The sequence below is a fragment of the Neodiprion lecontei genome, chromosome 3 (assembly GCF_021901455.1).
Source record: "Neodiprion lecontei isolate iyNeoLeco1 chromosome 3, iyNeoLeco1.1, whole genome shotgun sequence".
NCBI classification, from domain to species: Eukaryota; Metazoa; Arthropoda; class Insecta; order Hymenoptera; family Diprionidae; genus Neodiprion; species Neodiprion lecontei.
In genome coordinates this window covers 18,645,369-18,661,156 of record NC_060262.1, presented here as the reverse complement: position 1 = coordinate 18,661,156, position 15,788 = coordinate 18,645,369, and the positions used below count along the sequence as shown (strand labels likewise).

Here is a 15,788-nt window from a genome sequence, read left to right as displayed (position 1 = left end):
TAAAGGTTATTTCTCGAGAGGGACGATCCCGTACAAAAATTCGTCGATTCTACTACGCATGTTTCACATAAATACAATCAACTTTGATAGCGTAGTTCCCATTAACTGTGCCTGATGGTAATTACAAATCACTGTTTCCAGCTCTTAATTATTTGCAAAGCACTGCTGGTGATTGTCAGATAAATCTGGGTTAATTACTTATCTTCAATTATATGCTATCAAATGAGAAACTGCGCTAGTTTCTTGCACAATATATGTTGTTTTCCTTTCGTAAGTAGACATTTTATTTATCGACGGAAGTATGGCGGTCGCAATTGTTGACCCAACTGTATGACATTTTGATTTCCTTGAAGACGTTGATTATACGTTAGTGGTGTTCAGAAATACGTAAATATTTTTCTGCTAGACGTTTTATCAGAGGCTTGCAAAGGGAATTTCATGATGTGCGTGACTTATGTAAAGAACTGATAAGTAGCAGATGAGATAGATGGAGACCTGTGACGCTTGAGGATGTATGTCGAGGTATTGGTGTATCTCACGTTTGAATTATTATAGATACACACGTGGAACAAGTAATCCGTGGGCAATAGCGTTGAGAAAATCGGACGTGTACCTATCGATGTATAATCGTGTTCTTATTTAATATAATGCTGAAAATTATAGCTATAGATTGTAGAAATGTGCGTAGTCTGTGCCAAGGAAACATAATGTGGAAGGAAAGGAACATTCTCAAACAATACTAGCGCTGAAGAGAAAAAATAAATTTTTTTTTAACATGATCTGCGAAATGCGTAATTCAACAATTGTTACCATAGGCAATAAGTTGAGGAAAAAAATATGCCCATGTACGTATTGGTACGATTATGTCCGGAGAATAATGGATTCTAATTTGAAATCCAAAAAAAATTACTCTAGACGTAATCGAATCTCAGTATTATTTCATTTTTGACGTTATGATTGAATTTTTAAAAACATAATTTGAAAAACATCTTCCAATCTATAAAAGCATAAAGAAAGGTTCCAGTTTCGGTAAAGTCCTTTCAGTAGAATGACATTATTCGTTTTATTTAACTGCAGAGCACTTCACGTCAATAATTTTACATAAACTGCATTCATTTTGCAAACCTGATCAATCCTCTCTTCGAGTGCGTACAGAATTGAAAAATAGTATAGTAACGTGAAGGAGTTAAGTAAGCGAATTGAGAGACCAAATACATACAGAGTGAATTGCTAACGACTGAATGGTTTAATGCGCATGCGCTAAAATTCGAGAGCAAAAGCAGTTGTTTTTTCAGGGCGACCAACATTCATAAATTCAGATGACCGACAGCTGTCAAAATTTTTGTGGTTACTTATTTCGCGGTGCTAATAATAATAACTGCTCTTGCGCTCGAATTTTAACGCATGCTCATTAGGCCCTTCAGTCATTAGCACTCCGCATATAGGTATGTAATATAATGCAGAACATGTAAAAACGAGGCAAAGGCAATAGGTTGTTAAAACCACTGTCTTAATTGGTCGAAATTTGGTTTTCAGACAGCAGAGATTTGTTTTATTGTAAAGAAAATTCGGTTTGTTCAATGAATCATTATGGATTTATTGTAAATACCATGCATTTGACGGCACTTTCCGTATCAATAGTTTGCAACTACAGTGTCTCATCCCGACTAAGATGGTATAATTAACTCTGGTTGTTGATGACGAATGAATATTTTTCATATTGATCGGCCTCAGTTATCCCAGTAAATACACGGTACTTTATCATGCCGCTCAATAATTTGTAGTCGCGTAATGAATTTTGCTAAAGATTGGGTGGCTTGAAGAATGATCTATAAATATTCATCAGTTGCGTTTCGATTAATGCAGAATATCTGTTATCAGCTTAATTGGACACCATGAATTACGTCTCGTAAATAATTACCTTGAAATTACTACACAGATCTTACTACAAAAATGATAACCTACTCAATAATAATCCGTCGCTAGAAAAGAGCACTAATTGCAATTCTATAGATTGTAATTGAGAAAACCTTGATTATAAAATTAATGTACAAATTAAATCGTCTATTTGTAATTACATTTTTTTTTTTTTGAAATTCCAGTTACAATTTGAATAAGCAATTTTCTAATCACCGGTAATATTTGCAGTTTGTAATGAAATTTAAAACCAATAATTATTACAAATTACAATGAAAAAGAATGTAATTAATTCAAAAAATGCCTGATACCCGTACATTCAAACTTTATTTCAATAAAATTTATCGCCACATATATTATAAAGGCATTGAAAATTATATACTTACCTGCAGCTTAAACTATATCTCATCGTGGTTATAATAAAAAATGTTTTTCGAATATAAATCATCACCCATCCTTGTTCTTCGTATATTTGATCACGGCCATCCCAAGTAAACATGCGTAGTTTTACGTAACAACTTCAAAAAAGGCAGAAAGTCAGCAGACGCTAACAATCAATTATACAGATCGTATGGCGGAAACTCCTTCCAGATAAAAAAAGATACATATATTTTTAGAATATAACGCTAATGTTCATTAATGGGTTTCCAGTAGCTCACTACTTTTTTTTAATTAAACCGAAAGAAGCTTTCTTTCTATAGAAATGTTATGTGTCTACGATCAACGTATCGTTTGTATCTTCGGTCAGTGACGTCGCTAGTCGTTGGCGCATAAAATTTGCCTAGAAAGAAAACTCGTTCCAGTTTCGATTCCAGAAAAACAGTAAACCACTGGGAACCTGTTAATGAACATTACTTTACGTTGAACGAACCTTCATAATTTCTACAGTTATTTCAAAATTAAGCGCATTTAATTTTATTTAACTTATTGAATTGAATATGTTTTTTTTATGTCAAATTGATTTTACCTTACAGTCATGACGGTTGGTTGCCCTGGCAAACGGATTGTAGCGCATGCGCATTAGCGCAGTGTGCCGAAACGCCGTGGAATTGAAATTTTATACCGGGCTTTTTGAATCCTAATTACGTCACTGTAACATTTACTCGAGTACTTATTACGTATACGATGTTTAAGTGTGCTCGTATATATGTACACTGATAAACATGATAACGATAGAATACACCGAACCATCCACCAGACTGCGTGTATTTAACGCGACAGGATGTAAATGATAAACGTCCACTTCTGTACGTTACGCGATACCCGTGTGTGCTTGTTCACGATTACGATTTAGCAGTAAAAAAAAAAAAAATAAATAAAAAATTAATTGGTCACCTCTGTTATTACGTACTATCACGTAAACGTCATGTTTTTCGGTATGATCCCTTTCATGGTTCTAGGCAAAAAAAACAAAAACTTTACCGGCGATTGTAACCTGCATAAATCCCCTAACTAATTCAGCCACTGCAACTAAACATCGCTTGATAAAACAATGATATTTCACGCGCAAACAAAGAATAATAGTAATAATAATAATCACTGCCAACACCGGCCTCAGGTGTGTCCTCAGAAGAAGAAGGGAGGGGATGTATCAGTAACCATCATTATGCATTTGTACAAGGGACGAGAAAAATAGCAGAAAACCTTGCCCTGGTTTAGCTGGACCGGGTGGGGTACAGAAATGCGAAAGACCAAAAGTTCGACAGGACGAAATCCCGAAAGTCAAATCACCGATGGTTAAAAACGTAGAGAGACCATAAATACGAAAAGTTTTCTTGTAGAAGAATAAAAATTGAGAATTTTTTTTTTAAGAATGGGCAAGATTACGAAGGGCAAAATATTGTATTGCGAAAATACCGAACAGTCAGAAAGTCGACTTTTCAAGCGGCCGACTTCCGCCTTTTACAGAAATTTACGAATCCGTGTCTATCAATAACGACTGACCAAAGACTCGGAAGGTCAAAATCCTGAAACCCAGGAGACAGAATGGACAAAATACGGAAGGGTTGCAAGACGTTAGAAACACATTTATTCTTTCCAATGTCACCAGTTGCAGCTAATAGATGGCGTTACGCTGGTGCGGTTGCATAAGGAATGCGGAACACGATTTAATGTAATAAAGTTTTGAATAAATTGAACATACGGGAAAAAAGATGTACCGTTTTGATGTTATTAAAAATATGTCGCCTATTCCTTTGCGTTCCTTTTTTTCCATGCCGATACAGACGATTGTCAAATACGACGAGATAATCTTGATAAAACTAGCTTATAGTTGACGAATTTCACGAATTCCAAATTCTCAGGAGATTCGTCATTTCAGATTTTCGGGATTTCGCTTCTTTTGCATTTTGTGGATCGATATTTTGCTCCTCCTGAACTTTGATTCCGGACAAGTATTTTTTTTTAGTTTTTTAGCTGTTCATCGTATTAGCCACTGTCGATTTTTTATTTCCGAACTTTCATTTTTCTATATCTTTGGATTCTGTGATTTGTTCATTCGGAATGCCGACACTGTTCTGAATATACTTTTTCGAATAAAAGAGCGTTCGGTTAAATGAACTTTCGCAAATACAGTTATTCTACTGGGTGGTTCGTCGAAAATACCAATTTCAGTACACTGATCATTCGTTACTTTAAGAGTCTGAACGGGGTGATCCGTCTTACAATTTTTGCGAGTTTCCGCTCAGGTCCTCCTCGACAACCCAGGGATTCGAACTCACAATAAGGGTCACCTGTACGATCGGTAATGTGTCGGTAAAATTTCTGATAACATTAACTGATAATAAGCCTCTATGACCAAATATTCGTTTCGTCACCCGCGATAGCAGATTTAGTTGCTCTCGCGCCGAACCTTTTTTCATCAAAGTACACACGCTCCTTAATTTATAATGATATAATCGTCAATCGTGAGTGGGTTTGATTGTACAGTCACCAAATTTTATACATATATAATATATATATATATAATAAGGAAAAAAGAAGGAACACAGGTATTATTAACGCATTGTTGTAGACACCTACAATAGTACATACTCATACGAATTACACGTGCGTGTAACATCGAATAGAATGCGTCACCTCATTGAATTGAAACTTGAGTCTTTGGGATAAACGGATTTTTTTACGTCGTTACTTGTCAGTTATAGACTTTGGAATAGAAATACTCTTGTAAGCTGCTTAGCGCATCTTATCGTACTGAATGTGTTCATATACTTATGAAAGGGTGCAATCCCACCTTCTGTATAATGTATAACATTGTCCTTCGAGCTGTGTTGAATTCTAACTATATTCGCGTAGTCTTTCTTATTTAAAAGGTGGGCAGAATCCAATATTCCAAGTATACGTACGAGTATCACGTATGTATAACACGATACTGTACCTGACCGCCTATCTAGGGTATTATAATCCTACGTGTATTACTTTGGACTGGTATAACTGCGTCCTTGGGTTTTTATGCAAATTACATTGAGGCAGCTGACAATGTATCTAGGTGTATAGCTGTCGTCAATTGACCTACCTTCAGTAATACCTTCGATATCGATTTTCGTTGCTTGAACTTACCTATTTCTGTATCCTGTTTTACTAGGACTTCCTACGCCCCCAAAGTTCGCGATCAACCGTTTTCCGTACCTTCTTTTTTCGAATTTCACATCGGTAATTGAGGCTCCCTTTGACCTTGGTGATAAATAATAAGGCTGGCTATTACAACCGCCAATTCTCTTTGGCACTGTTCCGATAACCGTTCGTACTGAAACCGGATAATCATAGATCTGTAATGTTTACTGTGCTACGAACCGTGCCAGTACAAATTATCAGCACTATACCGAACGCAGCCTCCTCGAAGCCATTTATGAGTGACGGAAGCGAACGGGTCGAAAGAATTATATAAGAGAGATTTTTAGAAGTCTCTTTGGATTCCTATGCTACAGGTTCACCGAGCGTTGAATTGCGCGCATAAGCAACAGTTGTTTTGTTTCTCACAAGTCAACGATTCATGCTCCTCAGGGTTTCCATAAAGCTTTTGCGACTATCACATACAGTTTTCAGACATGTGACGTTGAATACACATGAAGTTCCTCACACTACTGCTTCAATCGCCTTGGCAATGTAAGTTCGTTTCACAGTCAAAGTAGACCGCACGTAATCGTTTTTTGGATTATACCTTAGATTTTTTTAAAGATATTCACTTTAACGATACTTCTTTATTATGTGCATGCATAACATTGTTTATACGCTACACGTCGGCCATATTGACGAGCAATGCTCAACACCGACACTATTTACGGGCATTTACGGCACGTTATACCATTACCGATATTGATTCTCAAAATGGCTGACGATCCGATTTCTTTTCCGACTTTTGACTTCACTCACGCGAGGAGATGATCCACCCATGCCACCTGATTTATACCGATACACATGTCATATCTACCGAGAAGAAACGGCGAAAGTTAGCAGACTGTGACTGAACACGCATGTCATCTTCTCACGCAGGCTTGCCAACCTAAGCTTCAGCTGCCAAACGCGACTTTTGGAGGTTATGTAGGCGATGCGAATTTGTTTGTAAGTTAGACATATTTCAAGTAATTCAAGAAGTGATTGAAGAAGGCGTGGCAATCTAATCGATGACTGCTGGCTGCTGCGAGTAATTTATTATAAAAACGTAACCTCAACTCGCTGATCGGAAAAGTTTGATAACTGACACCTCGTTTCAAGGAAAGTGGCTCCCTTGAACCTTCCAGAAGAATATATAGCCGCGGTACGATCTTACCGACCAATAGAGTAATTCAATCATCTTGCGCATGCGCAGTCGGTCGTTCAGCCTGCTAATTTTCACCAGTTCCTTTCGGTAGATGTGAGCTGTATGTATACACCGACAGAATATATTACACAAATATACTTCTGCTTACCTGCGTTACAATCACACACGTAGGGAAACGTAGGGCACGATGGATCGCCTCCAAAAAAAAGATTTGAAAATTTTTTTGTAACACCTGCATGGGAAGTGTGACTTTGCGTACCGAAAAGTACGGGCGAAACGCCCGATTGCCCTACACTTTAAAGACCGTTAGGTAATGCTGAAAATTGTTGGCTAATGTTCATTACGATACGGTTTTCTGTTAGGTAATCCGCTTCGCTCTTCAGTGGGCGGGGTTGAACTTCCCATTACAGATATTACAAAATACAGAATACGATACGCGTGCGCGTGTGTGACCCTCGCACTCGTTTTCCGCACGACAACACTTGTGCAAGAATTAAATACTTTGCGCACTTGTATCGTAACATGCTGGTGTATTTATTTATTTTTTTTCCAATGACTGCACGCTTTAACTCCACCTGCATCGAATGAATCATTAATTATCTATCAATGTGTATAAGCAAAAAAATTTATATTCCGGAGGAAATGGCCTTTGTCTAGAATATCATTGTTGAAAAACCTTTTAAAAAAATTGTTCTGGTAAATTATTCGAGGCTCCATCATGCCCCGCGTTCTCCTATAAACGTGTTTTTTTTTCAGTACAGTATATTTTTGGTTTTGATCATAGTTTTCGAATTTCTTTTCACAACGGTGGGAAATATTCATAGTCAGAAATGTTCCGTGGACACTTTCTACATAAATTTAGAGATATTGGAAAACAGTTTCGTTGCCGTAACGACGCGACACACTCTGCAGTCACCCTTCTGTATGTGTTGAGTAACCGATGTATTATGTTTGTCTGCGTGGGGCCAGAAGTCAACTTATTTAAATTTATAAATGCTGGTATCGAACGAATTATTACCGGGGTCAAATGCAACTTCTCAATATAAAACTACGTAAAGCGTGCCCGCGTCGAATCAAATCGAATAAAACGACATCAGGTGCTTGTCCGGATTGGAATAGCATATCTGAGGATCTGTCACTTGCGATTTTTACTACTTTTGTAATAAAGTATGTAAAAGCAATCAGATTGAAGTGAGTTACATTCCAACACTGCTGATATATACGTTACTCCGATTTTTAAAGAGTTTGCACATTATTTTATTACTATTTAATTTTTTACAACACTTTACACTATAAAGTGGAAACCGGGGTAGAAACAAATTTACGTGTTGGCGAAAGTATGTCATATTCCAGCTTCAAAATGTATTCTCTCAAATTACTCCAATTTGGACGTTCTACCAATTAATCTGGGTCTTATTTTAAATTGAGATTTTTTGTTGGAAGATACTATCTGAAAAACCCTTCAGAACTATCTCATCGTTGATGGTGATCCTGCTACCAACTCATCTTCATCATTGATTTTTCGTGAAAAGACCCACGAAAAAAATTCTCCGGCATGCAGTGCAATTCTTCAGAAGTATACGTTCAACAATCTTTATCACGCATGGATGCGCGTGGTCAAAAATTTTATCTGCTAGTCGCACTGAGAAAAATTTCATTTGTTACAGTAACTAGAAAAATTGATTAAAACAGGTATCGTTAAAAAAAACTGTTTGAATATTGGTGGAATTACGAAAAACGAGGTACGCGTAACCATTTTGCGCTATAGTCGATCCTTTTTTGGTAATTGCAACGCAAAATCAGTTTATGAGGTTTACTCTACTTTTTTAGTCAAACAAGGCTTTAACATCAATTTATTGTTGCACAAGCATTAAATTTTCGCAACAGTTACAAGAAAATATAGCAACAGTGATGGTAATGAGAAAGAATAGTAACGGATACTAGACTTTCTGGTAAGAGCTAGAAAACTAATTTTTATTTTGTACCTAGAACTATATTTTTCGATTGTGGTAAAAAATGAAAATATTTAAGGACTGCGTGGCACCCGGAACTAAAAATTTCTCTCAGTGCGCGTAGGAAGTGTATCATTAGTGTTAAAAGTCATGAACATCTTTTGGAATATCACAAAGTGTGTTGTTGGTTGGTATCAAGCGCAGGAGTCAGGACCCAGGTGTAAATAAATTTTAAATTGTACCAAGCCATTACTATGTACGTGAAGTCAGCATATCAATTGTCAGCAAATCAACAATAAAACGGAGTTCTCTTCGCATGCAGCCGAGTTCTATAGTTCCTGATACATTTTAGTAATAGTTCTGGCGAAATTTCCCGAAAATAGTAAATCGAAAAAATGATCTGCCAACATCCATAGCGATTATAATGTATTGCGCTCCGTAAAACCATGACACGATATCTTCAGGTATTTTTTTACGGGAGTTCTGAGTAGTTCCAGGAAAGTTCTGGCGCGCCGGAGGTTTTTCAGGAATAGTTCTGTAAAAATCAATTTCTTAAACATTCTTTACAACGCTTTTACAGCATCGCACTCCAAAAAGCCGTGATATGCCAGCTTAAAGTATTTTTTCTTACGGAGGTTCTCATGAGTTCCAGGAAAGTTCTGGCACGTCCGAAGCTTTTCAGAAATAGTTCTGTCGAAATCGATCTTTGAAACAATTTTTACAAAGCTCTTACAGCATCGCACTCCAAAAAACCGTGATATGCCAGCTCAAGAGAGCTTATGAGAACTCCCGTTAAAAAAATACTTCGAGCTGGCATATCACGGCTTTTTGGAGTGCGATGCTGTAAAAGCGTTGTAAAGATTGTTTAAGAAATTGATTTTTACAGAACTATTCCTGAAAAGCCTCGGGCGCGCCAGAACTTTCCTGGAACTCCTTAGAACTCCCGTAACAAAATACCTGAAGATATCATATCATGGTTTTACGGAGCGCAATACATTATAATCGCTACGGAAGTTGGCAGATCATTTTTTCGGTTTACTTTTTTCGGGAAATTTCGCCAGAACTATTACTAAAATGTATCAGGAACTATAGAACTCGGCTGCATGCGAAGAGAACTCCGTTTTATTGTTAATTTGCTGACAATTGATATGCTGACTTCACGTCCGAATGATTATTTAAACTGGAACTGAGATTGAACTTGGAAGTTGGAGTTGAAGGCGATTATACGATCGTTGAAATAGAAGTGTACTTGATGAAAGGTGGATTAGAAGTTACATGCTTGATGGAGGATGGAATAGAATCGTTTTTGATTGACGACGGAATAAAAGTGTCTTGGGGCAAGGAGTACGAGTTTTTGAAAAGTGCGAGAATTCAGAATACTGGAGAATGGAATTAGCAGAGTAGGGGCAATAGCGAGTGGCGTGAGACTGGATAGAAATATGAAGACAGGATGCAGACTATAACGTTACTGCGAGGAATGTGGAAGAGTTAACAGGTAGAGACAGGAGGTGGTGGAAGAAGATGGGAAAGCCGGGCGTAAGAAAATAGTAAAACTTGGAACTGAAAAGTTAAAAAAATTGATTAAAAAAATCAAATAATCTAGAAAATTAAATATAAAAGTTTCAGAAAAAAATAAATATTTAGAAAAAAAAGGTAAAGGTATCGTATCTCATCAGCAGTGGAATTTAGGTGGTAAGCATGTAGGTACTTTTTGATGCAGAATTTAAAGCCCTTTCATGTGCCGATGAAAAAAAATATACTGTTCCATTTGAAAACATAGAGTTGACCTTCACCTGACCTTGGCGGTTCCATTTACGGAAAATTTAAAGCTCTTATCTTGTTTCCTCCTTCGAACCTTACAACTTTTGTCCGAAACATTTTTCACTCACACTTTTGGTTTTCGAGATAATTGACTGGATTGATTAAAATGAGACACCCTGTATGTCAGCATTTATGAACAGAAGTTAAAATTGCCGGCCAAAGAATCAGAATGGTGATAATGATTTTATCAAATAAGTATAGCATGTCACTCGAGCAATCGTGAAAAAAGTATAAATGTGGAAACAGCCAAGTAACAAGTTATTAGCATGTACGCAAGATTTGTTGTGAAAAAAAATTAACTATACGTGTGATTATATACGTTGGGTAATCGCTGCAAGAGACAAGAATCGTAAACTATAGAGCATGAATATTATGCACGATGGTCAGATTTTTCAAGCGTTCGTAGAATATCGAGCAAATTTGAAAGTCATAAATTTCATGCCGGATGGTTCGCATCAAGAAAGTTCCAAGATTTTTCTGATTCGATTATAGCGAAGAATCACAGTTAAGGTTGGATAGTTGAATATATGTATTAGCTCTATCGATAGCGAATCAGTAAAATATTCTAAAAAGACTTGGCGGACAAGGCGTTTTTTTTTTTGACATCTGCTCTCTTCGGGTAATTGAATTTCATGTATCTGATAGCGAAAATATATGGTTAACTCCGTCAGATATCCAACGGTCAGGCCCACAAATGATAAAACTCCCACTTTGAAATTTCAATGAGCCTGTTACGGTTGAACTGACAAGAGTAAGCGGATGTCCAAATACGCTTAGCATTTTAAGGTGGCATTGGAAAATCACACCATTTTATACGCCCGTACATTTTGAATTCCACTCATGACAGATTGAGAGTGAATAAATTGTTTGTACATGAGGGATTCTCCGTCAACTCGGCCACTTTTTTTTCGACCATCTCAGATCTGCCCCATAATTGGTTATGTCAAAGTACTACTAAAAGGTACTACATGTGAATTTTTTCAGATTTTTTAATTCATTATTTGAGAAATTGCCGGTTTTTTCTCAAATGAATATATCTCGGAAATTTGAAGTAACTGAAAAAAAATGACTCTACATGAAAGTTGTAGTTTATTGTTAGCTTTCGAGAGGAATTTACGAAAAAAAATTTACGTTCCGGTAACGCTGATTTTTTACCAAAAAAGGAAGAAATAATTTTTTTCATTCAAAAAGGACCGTTTTTTTTTTTTACTGAAAAAATTACAGAGTCTTCCAATATGTGCGACAATATCGCCAAAAAATTGCCAGAGTGGCACGGATCGAGGTTCTAGGGTAAAAAAAATGAAGCCACACAAATTAATTTTTTTATACCGGAACCTCGACCGAATTTGTGTGGTTTCATTTTTTTTACCCTAAAACCTCGATCCGTGCCACTCTGGCGATTTTTTGGCGATATTGTCACATATATTGGAAGACTCTGTAATTTTTTTAGCAAAAAAAAAGGGTCCTTTCTGAATAAAAAAAATAATTTCTTCCTTTTTTGGTAAAAAATCAGCGTTACCGGAACGTAAAAATTTTTTGAAAAATTCGTTTCGAAAGCTAACAAAAAACTACAACTTTTATGTGGAGTCATTTTTTTTCAGTTACTTCAAGTTTCGGAGATATATTCGTTTGAAAAAAACGACAATTTCTCAAATAACGAATTAAAAAATCTGACAAAATTCACATAGAGCACCTTTTCGTAGTACTTTGATACAACCAATTATGGGGCAGATCTGAGATGGTCGAAAAAAAAGTGGCCGAGTTGACGGAGAATCCCTCATATGTATTTGCCAATGTTTACCAATTTCAAACAGTGCATCGGTTGATCTATGGATGATGTAAGAAATTTTTACATAACCGGATCCACTAAATTCCAGAAATGTGTAGCTGTAAAATTAGGATTATATGCTAGAGAAAGAATTCACTACGGCCAAGTATTTGCCAATGAATATTATATCACATTATAAATTTCACGACAAATTTATGAGACAGAATAAAGAATGACGATAATAATTTTGCATTCTTAAACTCACCTTGTTAAGTAATTCATTTATTCGTTCACGATTTGACATGTGAACATAAAATAAAGACGCTTATCGAGAAGACATAAACTAGACAAGAAACCGAGACTGAAAATAGATAGCGAAAAGCAGCTCCGAAGTTAAATTTGTGAACTAAAATGAACAGGGTTCAGATACACGGACGGTTTTGTGTATAATTTTTTCATTCATTGATACTGCAATATTAGGATAATAATAATAATTATCTTCGATCATACGTATAATTCAAAGACTCTCTTTGAATAGTGAATTATTTATCAGCTTATATCTATGTCTATGATCTATATATATATCTACATATATTTATAAAGTACGATAACGTATCAAAGACTTCGTTTGTTTGAATGTTTCTGATTAAAAAACTAACGAACTGGAGGCGCCCTTGTTTTTCAATTATGGAGTTTTTATTGCAATACGAATTCAGTTTTATTGTTAGCGTGGCGTCTATGTATAATATGTGTATTAATTTATGATTAAATTACGTACTTGGCATCAAATCTGATTCAAATGTTTTTCGTACACGCAGAGAGCATTTTTGTGTATACCAATTTTCATGATTTTCTCCCATGAAAAATAAATTTTTGGTTTCACCGGGTTCCTGAAACATTTGTCCTCTCAATTTCATAGAATTGGTCATTTTCTTTCGCAAGAAAAATACAGAAATATATGTCCTCGTATTCCAGCAAATCCGTTTTTTACTGAGAATTTTAGCTTATGATAAAATAAGTCAAAATAACCATCGGTCGAAACGTCTGTTTTAAGGCCTTCGGGGAATCATTGATTGGTACATGTTCCATGAATCGACTGGTCACCATTCGCAACAGGCATGCTTCTTGGCCTCGACAAACAAATACACAAACAGCAAAAGCACATCCATCTGAGCTTTTCCGGTTCCACAAGCTTCGACTTAGCGAAATCTTGCGATTTCTTACTCCAATGCAGTTCTGTTGAATACGGAACCACCGCACCAGTAGAATATAGGTTTTACACTCCCAAAGCACCAACGGTTCCATAGGTAGGACAAAACAAGCCTTCGAAGTAGGCAGCTATGACGCATTCTGAAATTGGGCCAAGTACAGAATGTTATAAATAATATTGCGATCACTCGTCGATTACAGTTTTTTTCCATTTTGTACCTAGTTATTTATATGGTTGGCGCGAGCACGATGCCGATCCTCCAAATGCAATGTAATCGGACAGCATTGAGCCACCCTTCGTAATATTATGCAATCCAATTTCACTTTACCTGATATGAAAGTGATTCTACCTCAAACAATGTCCGAATGAAAATTCCGAAAATGAACCTCGATATTTTGATTATCCCTAGAATACACGGCTTGATAGAAAAATGTTATATTACCTTAAGAGTTGGCGATTGAGCGACAATTTTAATACTAAGTTAATTACTTAGATGGATATTTCGAATAAATGCATTAATATTTAAAAATATACGCAGCGTTGTATGTATGAAGTTTGCTTGCTTTTGGTTTTCAAAATTTCGGGGCTAACGATTTCAAACTGCGCAATCTCAGTCAGTTCGAAACCATTTCTTTCAATTTGTACAATACAATGTCTAAACCACCGAAACTACGAACAGGTACCTTTGAACTGAGAAATCACTTGTCGACTGTAAAATTCTCTACAAAACTGTTTCTCAGCCAATAATTATCTACAGAGATAGTTTTCAAGATAGAGCTGTCCGAAGATGTGCCTAAAATTAGCAAACTCGTCCGATGCGCCAAAATTGCAGTCAGTTTCGCGCGCGTCAAGCTGTCTCGCAACTGAATATCACGTGTGAAAATTTTGCAGTATATTGTTTTTGATTCGAGATTGAACGCCCTGTGAATAGGGTTTGCTTGATCTGCCAACTCCGAAAAATCTCCTGGTTCAAGTTCAAGTTTTTGTAAAATTCATTAAAATTTTGCCCTTTTGTGTTCGCTGGTGTCTTGACAATTTCGTTTCTGAAATCGCAAAATCTGGCTGCGAATTGCAGGCAACGAGGATCAAGTGAGTAGCGGTAATGTAAGGAAGTGTTAAAAAAAACAGTTTGCCAAATATGAGCCACTTTAATTGCTTTATAACGATTTGTTGAATTTTGAACTGCAATTGAGAAGTTTCGAAAGAACGATTTTTCCTCGAGATGGCCGTAAAATAATTTGTTTTGCATTATCCGGTTGTTGAATAAGATGCTTTTAAAGAATTTGGCTGGCCGAAGACCGATAATTTTTATTAACTTTATTCTGAAATCATAGTAAATTAAATATTTATTAAATATGCGTAGGCTACAAAGATCGGTAAAAAAATACGAAAGTAGGAATCGCTTACAGAATTACAAACGGAAGCTTGGCTAATTTCGCCGCTTCGTTTCAAGTAGCTTGAAAATTGTCAAAAGTCTGACAGATTCCCATTTTATACAAATTCACTAAAAGCCTTTTTTTCTATCACATCGGCATCGTAAATATTTAATTTCACCACATTACACCGATATTGTATTATACGATTAACAAATTGCAATGTTAAATTGGCTACCAAACAAAAACAAATATGTTTCAGTGAATTTGTAAAACTTTTGCAGCGATTCGTAACAAAGCATCGATACTTAAGCTCGTCTTTACTATTCCAGTATCCGATGTCGTTGTATTTTTGAAGAGATTTTCGTGTTTCACGACTGGCGGTAGGTATAACAATTTGATAGATACTCAATGTAAGAGTGTCTTCTTGTAATAAAATTAATAAGAAGTATCGATTTTCGTCCAATCAACCTCTCAAACAACGAGCATATGTGCTTTAGATGGATGTTAGTGGATAATCAACTTATTATTTACTCGATTAATCGTCAGGGTGCCAATTTTAGCCGGCGCCTCGAGGCCTGAGCCTCGCAGAATCACCTACTGAGAAATCCTTCACTGCCATCAATCGCGCAAGACTTATTTCTTTTACATATAATTTATATTAACGCTGACCCTGCAGGCCTCCAGACCCTGACCACCACGTGTCTCTTAAGTATTCAGAGAAGAACAAGGCTTGGAACTGTTGCAATTAGTTTCGATCGAACACAGCCTTAACCCTCCGCTATGGATGACAAGGTAGATGACGTGAAATGATAGTTACGTCGTGGTGCATTCTATACCAACTCAACCAACTTGTGACCCTCTTTTTTCCTTGTAATTGTTTTGCTGGTTTCCATTTCATTTCACAGGAAAAAATAAATGGGGCATGCGATGCCAACTCGATAAGCGGTTGATCCTGACCATTTTTGATTTCATTGATTATTTT

The 15,788-nt window shown here is 36.4% G+C and overlaps 1 protein-coding gene and 1 long non-coding RNA gene across 5 annotated transcripts in view; one reads left to right on the top strand and one right to left on the bottom strand.

Moving 5' to 3' along the window:
- LOC124293587 overlaps window positions 1–5,543 on the bottom strand; it is a 53,509-nt gene extending 47,966 nt beyond the window's left edge. Inside the window, exon 1 of the long non-coding RNA XR_006903456.1 lies at window positions 5,479–5,543. This is a non-coding gene — a long non-coding RNA (uncharacterized LOC124293587). The remainder of the gene's footprint in view (window positions 1–5,478) is intronic.
- Window positions 1–15,788, top strand: part of LOC107222255 (GRAM domain-containing protein 2A) — a 102,128-nt gene that overhangs the window by 58,344 nt on the left and 27,996 nt on the right. The window lies entirely within an intron of this gene.